The sequence below is a fragment of the Tenrec ecaudatus genome, chromosome 17, assembly GCF_050624435.1.
Source record: "Tenrec ecaudatus isolate mTenEca1 chromosome 17, mTenEca1.hap1, whole genome shotgun sequence".
In the NCBI taxonomy this organism is placed as follows: Eukaryota; Metazoa; Chordata; class Mammalia; order Afrosoricida; family Tenrecidae; genus Tenrec; species Tenrec ecaudatus.
In genome coordinates, this window is record NC_134546.1 from 80,507,779 (window position 1) to 80,519,956 (window position 12,178).

Sequence of the window (12,178 nt, forward strand, 5' to 3'; positions counted from 1 at the left end):
AAATATGTATTAATTTTCCTTGCACCCATACTTTCTATCATTTCCACATTTCTGAATGTTGAAGTTACTTAGTGCCCAGAGCATCTGAATCTAGAGATCAATGTGTTGCTTCTTCACAGTGTAGTGAGAATGTATAAAGTCATTCAGGATATGGATCACACACTTGGTAGAAAAGTTTTATGCAGAGGTATGATGTCCACAGATTTACACTTAAGAAGGGCCATACTAACCATTGCCATGGGATTAGCTTAGACAATCTGGCATTCACATTCGGAGATGGAGGTGATCTGGACTAGTGTGCAGCTACATTGCAGTGTGAAACTTAAATTGCTCTGCCAACCACCAGCAACAGATGTTATGAGACGAGTGTGTGCTGGAATGACCATGCTCCAGTAATGCCATAGCAGTCTGGATGTGGAAACTGAAGTCATTCAATAAGTTATTATCTGAAAATATTATCATGTCATGTACTTGAATTCTGGAATTACAGTGACATTTTTGCAAGGCAATTGCTTATTCCTCTCAGAAAATTCTGGTCCAGAGAATTCCAGTTGACCACCACCTTCTGCTTGGATTTCTGCACTGTTCAAATAAATAATAATTTAGAGATATACTGATGATTTAATCATTCAGTAAATGAGTGGTGTCAACTGTAAGACTGGAGAGAATGCTTGTGATGGTGGATATAAATGAGAAAGAAAGCTGAGTGATAACTGAACATTAATAATACTTGTTTACAGATAATACAATTATGTTCATGGTCAGTAACACGAAAACTATTACAAAATGGGACAATCTGTGAGTTTGAGTAATAAATTCAAGGTGGAGATCCCTGAGCAGTTATCAGGGGGGTGTAACTGAAGCACAAATAGAAGGGCAGATTTTGGTTGGAAATGCTCCAGTTTCAGGTGAGCCAGGATCTCCTGTAAAGGACATTTGAAATTGTCTATGTTCATTCCCTAAATTTTGAAGACCTGAATGGACCTCATTTAACCCTGAGTGCCTGCTGGGTCTCAAGCTGGGGTGCTTTGGTTCAAGATCTGAATTACATTTCTTGGCTCATGTTCTTATTTTGCCAGTCTGATCAACAATTGCCACCCACTCCATGCTCTGATGTATCTCTTTATGTAGTCATGACACTGGACAGGTTTTGCACTGTTTTGAATATTATCTACCAAGACAAGGATGTTTCTTTAGAATCTTGCAGTTCTTAGAAGATACTGAGCTAAAACCTTGTCTTGTCTTGGACCCAGCTTTTCTAGGTGGCAACTTCTTCCCTGAGACACTGTAACATTTGAATCACTTTACTTTCACTGAGCTTTCCATTAGCCATCAAGCACTGGGATGCAGTGATGGTGTCGCTTGTAAGAACAAGTGGGGTTGGTGATGATGATGGCCCAAGGTGGGAAAGACCTAGCAAACTCACATTAATAGGAGGCCAATGCCTACTGGAGACATCCTGCCAGTGGCCTCAGGGAATATGTGCCTTAGTAAATTACAGGGACAGAAGTGAAGGATAGCCTCTGGTCCCAGCAACTGCTGCCTGAGCACAGGAATTTGGACAGAAGTGGACCCACGAACACGTGAGCCTTTTCCTCAAACATTCATGAGTTACTGTTGGACATTGCAGCAATTCTCAGAGCCCAAGAAACATAAGGTGATATATTCAGGAAAGGAGTGGATGGGTTGATTAAGTGGCATCAGTGTATAAAAAAGAAATGTGCTTTTGCGAGTGTGAGGTAATGGAAACACTGCGGGGTGGACCTGATGGTTTCAAGGAACTCTATACAGCCCAGTCTCTGATGCACAGGATATATGGGAGCCTCAGTCAGGGCAGGAGCAATGAAGAGCTGGAGGGAGAGCATACTGGGCTCAGAAATACTGGTCTGTCCTTTGATGATTCACAAACACCTCTGAGGGAAAATGCTCTCTCATTGCAGACTAACACACAGATGGGTTCAAAAGAATTACCCAACAATGGCCTCTGAAGAAACAAAGGAGTCTCTAGTTACAAGCACAGGGCGCCCTCCTATGCAAATCATTCCTCAGGTATTAGGTTAAAATCCCAGCCTTGGGCACTGAAGTCTATCAGTTCTCTTCAGACAGGGCTGTGGGTACCTTGGGAAAGCACAGCTGTAGTGTAAAGATGCTATTATATGTGTTCTCCTGTGCCTGTTGACAGTTCCTTGAGGTGAGAGATTCCATTATCTTTCCTGGATCTCAGTGATCCTCAACCTGTGGGTCATGACCCCTTTGGGGGTCAAACAACCTTTTCACAGGGGTCGCCCGATTCATCAAAGTTTCTAATTACAGTTATGAAATAGTAAAGAAAATAATTTTATGTCTGGGGGTCACTACAACAAAAGGAACTTTATTAAAGGGTATCAGCATTAGGAAGGTTGAGAACCACTAGTCTATGGGGATGCTTGTAACTTCAAGGGATCATCTGTTTTTTTATTCAGGCATCCTGTCCCAGGCGCAGCTTGCAGGGTCAGGTCCTGGATTGGTGAAGCCCTCCCAGAAGCTGTTTCTCACGTGCACTCTCTCTGGTTACTCCATCACCAGTAGTTACTGCTGGAGCTGGATCCACCAGATTTCGAGAAAGGGGTTGCAGTGAGTATGCTATGATGGCAATACATATTATAACCCAGCCTTCCAAAGCCTACTCTCCATCACGAGAGACACATCGAAGAATCAGTTCTCCCTGCAGCTGAGCTCCGTGATTGCTGAGGACACGGCCATGTATTACTGCTCAAGGAGCATAGCGAGGGGAAGTCAGTGTGAGCCCAGACACAAACCTCTCCTGAAGAGAGAAGACAGGGCAGCAGGGGGAGCACAGGACCCACTGAACACAGATACCCCGCCCTAGGCAGGCACAGATGGATGACAGGGATGATTTCTTGTTAAAATTAGGGCTTCCCCTCTTACCTCTCATCCTCCTTCTTTCTAATTTTTTTTTCTTTCTCAATGCAGGCTTGTAAGCAATAACTAGCGTTCTCTGAAGTAGAAATATAAAAAAAGATTATCATGGCCCTTATACCATATGCATTCTCATCCTACTTGTCACTGGAAAACTGTTGACATTGAAAGTAAAAACAGGCATATACATACTCATGGGTGCAGTTCATGGTTTTAAAGGTCCTGAGCTCAGACGGTGTATTGATCTAACAGTGCAGGGTCAGGTCTCCTGAGCTGCCTCCTTGCATAGCTCTCTTGACTCTCTGAGGGGTAATTGACTAATTATCTCTATCTCTGTCTTAGAAAATAATGACTGTGATTTCTGGTGCTAAAGTTGTGCCATGTCCATAATTATGCTACCCATTGTCTCTGTGTATGCAGAAACAAGTGTTCTGAGCATAGGGAGGCCCCTCAGGTGTGAGACAAAGTCAAAGGGAATGACCTGGAATGACTGGAGGACTTCTTTCTGAGATCATTCATTGCAGGGACACTCATTGGAAGGACAACTTTGATTTCTCTAAAATGGCAAGTGTGTAACAAGAGCAGGACATTTCAAATGAGTGTCTCAGAATGCTGGTTAGAAGTGGAGAGGCTGACACTACTCCCCTAGTTTGAGCATGTCATCAGGGAGACAAGTCCCTAGGGAAGAATGTCCCATGGCACTGCAATGTCAGCAACAAGAAGAGCACCCTCAATCAGGTGAATAGTCAGTGGCTGCTAAAATGGTCTCACATGTGGGAGAAGTGTGAGGATGGTGCAGGAACTGGGGATTATTGTTATTGTTCTGTTTTATACAGAGTCGTTATGAGTAAGCACTGACTCAATAGCACCTACCAACATCTCTAATGGAGTGAGGGGCAGAAAGCTGAAAGTAATTTTGGAAAGTAAGTGTTATTAGCCAAAATAACAATATACTATATTACATCAAATTATTATTTTACTTAGAAGTGTTAAAATGATTCAGCATTTAAAATTCAATAAGTCTACTATTTCTTTCATTTAAAAATCATTTTATTGGGGGTCCTTACAATTCTTGTTACAAACCATACATCAATTGCATCTGATACATTTGTACATATATTCCATCATTCTTTCCTAGACATTTACTTTCCATTGAGCCCTTGGGATCAGCTCCTCTTTTATTTCCCTCCCTTTACCCTCTACCTTAATCTACTATTTCTAATTATTATAAAACCTAACAGGATAAACCAAAACCAAGGATAAGTGTAAAAAATAAGTTATAAAAAGTAATATAATGAAATAAGGAGCCATGGGGACATGATGAGTTTCACGGTCGGCTGCTAACTGCAAGCTCAGCAGGTAGTAAAGTAGTACAGTCTCGAAACCCACAGGGCCAATTGTACCTAACCCTATGGGGGTGTTATGACAGAACCAACTCAATGGCAATGAGTTCGGAGTTTGGTATAAATAACGGTAAATAGTCAATGATTTCCTTAATGATTCAAGTAAAAATTCCCATGTAATTATGAAAAGCAAATGAATTTGCACTTGAGGAAATACACATAAAACCTTTATGATCTGGATGAGACATTATTGTATTCACAAATGAACAAACTAAGTAAACAGTGGAACCCAAGTTTGCACTGTACTAAGGTCACTGAAGGCAAAGGTTATAAGTACATTGTCCTTTTTAGATATTAGGGTGAAAATATTTTCAAATGCTTCAGATTCTAAAGTTTAGTTATAACCGCAATCCATTACCAATCACTTTGGTAATAGAAATCTTCAGAAGTAGTCAGATTGACATTAACATTTATTCAGGGTCATCGTAGATTATGAGTATATAACAAATACAGTTCAGGCATATTCTTGAATATTTTTTGAAGTATAACCTTCTTTGTGACTTTCAGACAACTGTAAATGCATGGAGTAACATTAGCTGCAGCTACTTGTCAATTGCCTGTTTTATTGTGAGACACCCCCCCCCCCACTTTTTTTTCAGACAGTATGTGATGGCACCTCATTGCTTAAGTTTGCAAGTCTCCAATGACAAGTGATGGTGAAGAGCTCATCGCATGTTTCCTTCAATATGTGTTACTTTTCTGGTGTTATGTCTTGTCTGGTTTTGTTCATTTGCTTTTTTTGCAAAGTCCCTTATTGGTTATAAGTTTAGCTATGTGGTTCTCAAGGAATCAGGGAAACAAAGTTAAAAGCAAGTAATGAATGTTATATACAAATCCTCTATCCCTGGTGGCACATTGGATTTCCCTTTGGGATATATGTGCAAGGCCAGCAGTTCAAAGCCACCAGTCACTCCAAGGGAGACAGATGAGGCTCTAAAAGTATTTAAAGGTATGTAAATTATGTAATCCAAATCCAAAGGAGACAATAATATCAGAGCTTAGATTGTGATATTCTGGCATGCAGAAGACTTTGGATGACAGTGAAAGCTCAAAATACATTTACAGGGTACACAGGGAACAAGCCACCAGTGATTTCCCTCTAATTATAATTGAGAGATGGGAATAAGCTGGTGATCAGACAGACAAAAATAGGTTATAATGATAAATCTGACTTGAATGGTTAAAACCTTTTCATCTGACCTCTCTTTTGATACACTTTGTGCTTAATCTGGCTTTTAATATTTTCTTTTTTTATATAGGGTTTATCTCTGTTGTATTTTTTCATGGTTGATAGCCTTTTTGACTCCCTGAAATATCTTTTTCTGGTTTTGCCTCTTTTTTATATATATGAAGTTCAGGATTGGTGCATCTATAGGGACATTAACTAGAATTAGGCTTCGTGGGGGTTACAGCAGAGAAGGTGAGTGGTAAAGGGGAACTTACACAAATGAGTTCAGGAAGGAAGGACATGTTTTGAAACTGATTATGTTAGTAATTGTACAACACTGCTTACTAAGACTAAACTATAGAAAGTTACAATGTCTGGATTAGATCCTAATAACATGGTTTGGGGGGGGGACGTTAAAGAATCTTAGTTGGTGAACAGATATTTTAAAAGATTTAAAATTTTTCTTTTGAATATTTTTAAAAATTACTTTTATTACTTTAACTTTGCAGCCAGTCCCCACAGCCAGCAGTTTCACTCTGCGGCCAGTGCAAAGATGGAGGTTTGCAAGCGTCCTTGTTTGTGCTGCAGTTGAGGAACAGTCTTCCCTCATCAACAGTAAAGATAAAGAAATAAGGTCATGCTATGAGGTGGAATCTACTGGAAGGCAGTGAGGTGGTTTTGTTGTTGTTTTGTATATTCCATGTATTATGAATAACAATCAGCTTTGGGAATTTTAGCATGTGTTCAGCAGAAGGGAGAAGAGGTATGCTCTAGGATGCCAGCTACTAAAGAGTGTTCTGGGATCCAGGAAATCCTGAGAAAGGCAGTCAACCAGAAAAGTCAGCACATACCAGTAACCAGATTGACATAACTGGTTCTAAGCCCATCTGGATCTGTCATGGACTCCGGGAACGGGCAGAAGACTGCTCTTGTATTACCTGCTTCCTCAACTTCCAATACCTATTGAGGTTTGTTTCAGATGTATTTTGTCATTTGGGGTAATACTCCAGACTTTTTGTTACGTGTTTTTCTGCTTTACATTAAATTACACTAGCAATTAATGAAAGTATAGAGAAAGCAAGTCAAATAAGGGATCCTGGGGCATACAGTGGGTTTCGGGGGCTAGGGGAGCAGATGTCAAGGAATTCAAAAAGGACACGGTTTCATTCATTGAAACGGATTATAGTAGCAATTGAACAGTACTGCTTGATGTGACTGAACTATGGAATCATATGGTATCTGCTTTAGCTCCCAATAAAATGGTTTGGAAGAAAAATAAATAGACAAATAAATAAAATATTGAATAAAAATTTTATTCCATTGCCAACACTTTTTGTAAATTCAAATTTCTAGCTTATATCATACTTTCTTTTCCTGTAAGCTAGCTTTTGGTTATTTTAAAACATTTTATTAGGGGCTCATACAACTCTTATCACAATCCATATATATACATACATCAATTGTAGAAAGCACATCTGTACATTCTTTGCCCTAATCATTTTCAAAGCATTTGCTCTCCACTTAAGCCCTTTGTATCAGGTCCTCTTTTTTTTCCCTCCCTCCCTGCTCACCCCTCCCTCATGAGCCCTTGATAATTTATACATTGTTATTTTGTCATATCTTGCCCTGTCCAGAGTCTCCCTCCCCCCCCCCCTTCTCTGCCGTCCATCTCCCAGGGAGGTGATCACATGTGGATCCTTGTAATCAGTTCCCCCTTTCCAACCCACTCGCCCTCCACTCTCCCAGCATCGCCCCTCGCACCCCTGGTCCTGAAGGTATTGTTCACCCTGGATTCCCTGTGCCTCCAGCTCCCATATGCACCAGTGTACAACCTCGGCCCTATCCAGGCCTGCAAGGTAGAATTCAGATCATGGTAGTTGGGGGGAGGAAGCATCCAGGATCTGGGGGAAAGCTGTGTTCTTCATCGGTACTACATCGCACTCTGACTGACCCATCTCCTCTCCTAAACCCCTCTATGAGGGGATCTCCAGTGGCCGACAAATGCGCTTTGGGTCTGTGTCTCCACTCTGCACTTTCCCCTTCATTCACTATGGCATATATATATATATATATATATATATATATATATATATATATATATATATATGCACACACACATGCACACACACACATATATTCTTCTTTTTTTGCATGATGCCTTATACCTGATCCCTTTGGCACCTCGTGATCGCACAGGCTGCTGTGCTTCTTCCATGCGGGCTTTATTGCTTCTGAGCTAGATGGCCGCTTGTTCACCTTCAAGCCTTTAAGACCCCAGACACTACCTCTTTCAATAGCTGGGCACTATCAGTCAGCTATTTTTTTGAAATGATATTGTACCACCAATAATTCCAATCAGTTCTGATTATGTGTGAAAAAAAAATCTGTATATTTAAACTTTATTTATCATGGTACACATATATGCAACAGAACAATATTTTCAACAGACTTCTCATGCATAATTTGGTGGAATTAGATTATTATGCTGTTCAACAATTGCCAACATCTGCAAATTTTTGTATCACACAAATAACATAAACCCTCACCAAAAAAAAAAAGAAATCTGGCTTGACAATTTCTTCCTTAGCATGGAATAACCATATCCATAAATTTCTTGCTTCAATTATTTTTAATAGAAGTCTTCTTAAAATAATTTCCTCTTCCTAAGAAAAAAATGCAGCCTAAACTCTACGCAATACCTTTTCATTGATGTTGAGAAGGATTTCTTTTTTAACCAGTATTTAATTTTGTCATATATCTCAATATCATATCTATACAAATATCTCTCTATATAGATCAGACTTCTTCCACTGTAACCAATTGAGAATGTTGACAACTTATAGCACTCTACTCTGGAAGTTCTTCAGTGTGGGAGAATCAGTGTGAGCACAGACATAAAACTAACCTTAGGAAAGATAGTTGACCAGCAGAACAGCTAAAGACCAACCAGCTTCTAGACCAAGTGAAGAAAGATGTGAGGACAGGAGGCTGGATGAGGACTGCAGTCCCTGGTCGGCAAGAACTGCTGTGCTGACCACTATGGTAGTTCTACTGCCCATGGCAGGAAACCTGGTAAGACAACTCCAGGTAACACTCATAACCATGAGTCTGAAAGCTTAGGGCCAGAGGAAATGTTGCTGTGCTACCCACTGAAGGTGAAAGACAGTGTAAGCCCAGGAAACCCCTCTGCTGTATGTGATGGGATGCTGTCAGCAGGGGACTCTCAGAATACATTGAGCCAAACACCTACCTGGGTACTAATTCATGGGGGGAATGAGCTTCTTCTTTTTCCTGTGGTTTCTTTTTTTTAAATCCTTTTATTAGGGGCTCATACAACTCTCATCACAATCCATACATACATCATGTGTGTAAAGCACATCCTGTGGTTTCTTTAAAACACACAAATAACCTTGTTGTTAGGAAACATTTTCATTCCAACTCAAAATTTAAAAGATAATGCTGAAATATCCTTTACCCTTTCCCAAATATTCTGAAATGTCATAGGGAAAAGGAGCATTGGGGATGACATGCACTTGTTTCCCTATGTGTTCAGATGTATGAAAAGGTTCAGGGACATTTGGTCTTGATTTCATTACATGGTAAGGATATTGATTGTGTTTAATTTCACTAGCACTTCTGTGTAATTCTGATGGTAATGGATGTAAAGCTACATTGAACTTAAAATCTGCTTGAATGTTCACATGTTGGTAGAGTGACAACCTCAGAGAGAGGGCTGTGTCCTCCCAAGGATACCACCAGCGTCACTTTTCTAGTGGGAGTCCCAGAGGCTGGGGCTCCATTCAGCCCTTCCCACCTTTACATTCAAATGCACCTCCCACATGCAAATACCAATCCCATGAAACAACAGCATGCATGGACTTAAAGTCATATATCTCCTCCCACTGGAGAGCATTTCCTGGGTTTCATGAATCTTATCCACATGAACATGAATTGTGTGTGGGTTTTCCTCTTTCTGGTGGCAACTCTGGGAGGTGAGTCCTTCAGGGATTATACACATGAAGTCTAGGTATAATCAGATGCCGATTATACACAGCATCTGAGCATGTCACTCACGGTGTTTCTCTTTATCCCCAGGTGTCCTGGCTCAGGTACAGCTACAAGAATCAGGCCCTGGACTGTTGAAGCACTCACAGACTCTGTCTGTCACCTGTGCTGTCTCTGGATTCTCTTTAACCAGCTATAGTGTGGACTGGATCCGTCAAGCTCCAGGAAAGGCACTGCAGTGGATTGGTGTTATATGGGGTGGTGGGAGCACAGACTATAATCCAGGTCTCCAATCCAGAGTCAGCATCACCAAGGACACCTCCAAGAGCCAAGTTTATTTAAAACTGAGCTCTGTGAATCCTGAGGACACAGCCGTGTATTACTGTGCTAAACACACAGTGATGGGAAGTCAGTGTGAGCCCAGACACAACCCTTAGTACATCAAGTCATGGTTTCAGCAGATGTGAAAGAGACAAGTCAGTTATGGTTTCCTCTCAGAAGCTGTGGCTTCCCCACCTTGTCAGCACCTCTATAGCGAACACCAAGCACAGACTCTAGGGAACCTTCTTGTATCTGACCCTGCCTTCTCTTCAGTGGAATGGGCTTCTCTGTTTCACCATTTCTCCAAAGGCAGACTTCAAAGTAATAGGTATCGATGAGATCTCAGTTGACAATTAAGGGTAATGTCTAGTGCCGTTTGTTGTCAAAGTTAGAAAAATTCTAAAAAAAACAAACTCATTGCCATCGAGTTGAGGACAATTTATAGTGATGCCCCTGTGGGTTTCTGAGATTCTAATTGCTTATGGGAGTAGAAAGCCCTGTCTTTCTTCTTTGGAGTGGGCACCGGGATGCAGATCTCAGCCCAACACACGACCACTATGCCACCAGCCTTGCTCTAAAAATATTAATGCAGGAAAAATTCTCATGTGAGCCCCAAATTTTCTGCAAGCCATCAATGTTTTCATTCCAGTGAATACTCATAAATGTACATTTATGTAATGATTTTAACTCACAATGATCTGGATAATGGCCTGGACCATAACTGTGTACATTGATATTAGTAGGTACCCTTCAGTTGGCTTCAACTCACAGAGATCCTGTGTACAACAGGATGAAATACTGCCAAGAAGTACACTATCTTCACAATCATTCCTGTTTGGACTCATCATTGCAGCCTTTGTGACAATCCATCTCCTCGAAAGTATCTCTTTTTCATTGACAGTCTACTTTACCAAGCACAGGACCATTCTCCGGGTTCTGTTTCCTCCTACCGACATGCCCAAATAAGGGAGATAAAGTCTTACTTGAATGCCTCCAAGAAGCATCCAAGATGTGCTTATTCCAAGACAGACCTGCTTGTCCTTCAGGCAGCCCATGATAAATTTAATATTGTTCTCTAGCACCAAAACCCAAATGCATCAAATCTTCTTTGATAATTCTTATAGGGTAATTGGCCTTTATTAGAATCACTCTTGGTTATCTCAACTGCGACTGCTGTTTCAGGCACTAGAGATAATGTTCAGGTTGTTACTAAAATCACACAATGTATAGGACAGCATCCTACAATAAATACTCAAGGATCATAAAACAGCAGTAGTGTCGACATTGAAGAAATCTACATAATCTTAATTCTGGTCAACCTGAAGAGATATGTTCATCTTCAGAAAGTAAAGGTCGATACATGTAAATTATACTTCAGTGAACCTGGACCACGAAACTATGTAGCACAATGATTAAATGCTCAAGGTTTAGCCAAAAGATTGGCAGTTCAAAACCACTCAGTGAGTCCGTCGGCTAAAGACCAGATAACTATCTCCCATCAGTATTACAGAAAAGAAAATCCTATTTGGACAGTTCTTTTCTTTGATTCAGGGTCTAACAACCACCCTGCACCCAAACAGCCTTGGATGCTTAAAGTTATATCATTATATAGACAAGACATTTACTATCAATAATTAGCCGAGACACAGTGAATGGCAACCTAAGAATTATTATAAAGACGGTGTATTGTTATATATTTCCCTTTGCTGTGTTTTCCAACATAAAATATACACCTTTTCCCCAGCACTGACATTCAACATGGGGAGAAGGTGTATGTTTGGGGTTTTTGTGTGAAGATGTTAAGTCCCACAGAGTCAGTTCCAGTTCTCAGTGATACAATGTACAACAGAATGAAAAAATGCCTTGTTCGGCACCATAATCACAACAAATATTTTTGAGCCCATAGTTACAGCCAATGTGTCAATCCATCTCATGATGTGCCTTACTCTTCATTGACCCCCTGCTTTATCATGGTTGATGTCTTTCTCAAGGTACTGGTATCAAGAGTCTCACCATCCTTGATTCTAAGGAACTCGCTGGCTGTTCTCCCTTCAAAACAGATCTGTTTGTTTTATTGCCAGGCTGCCCCACAGTATTTTCCTCATTCTTTTTCAACACCATAAGTCAAAGGTCATCATTTTTCCTATGGCCTTGCTTATTCATAGTGCAGAGTTCATATGCATATGAAAATATTATGATTTGGATTCTAAAAGTGACATTTCAGAAACCCTGTAATATGGGCCTGTTGGTGCAGAGATATAAAAGGCTATGGTGGTGCTGTGGGATAAGATTTGGTTGCTCACTAAAAGGCAGGGATTCAAACCAGCCAGGGGTTCCCCCTGAGTAAGATGACTTCTATTCC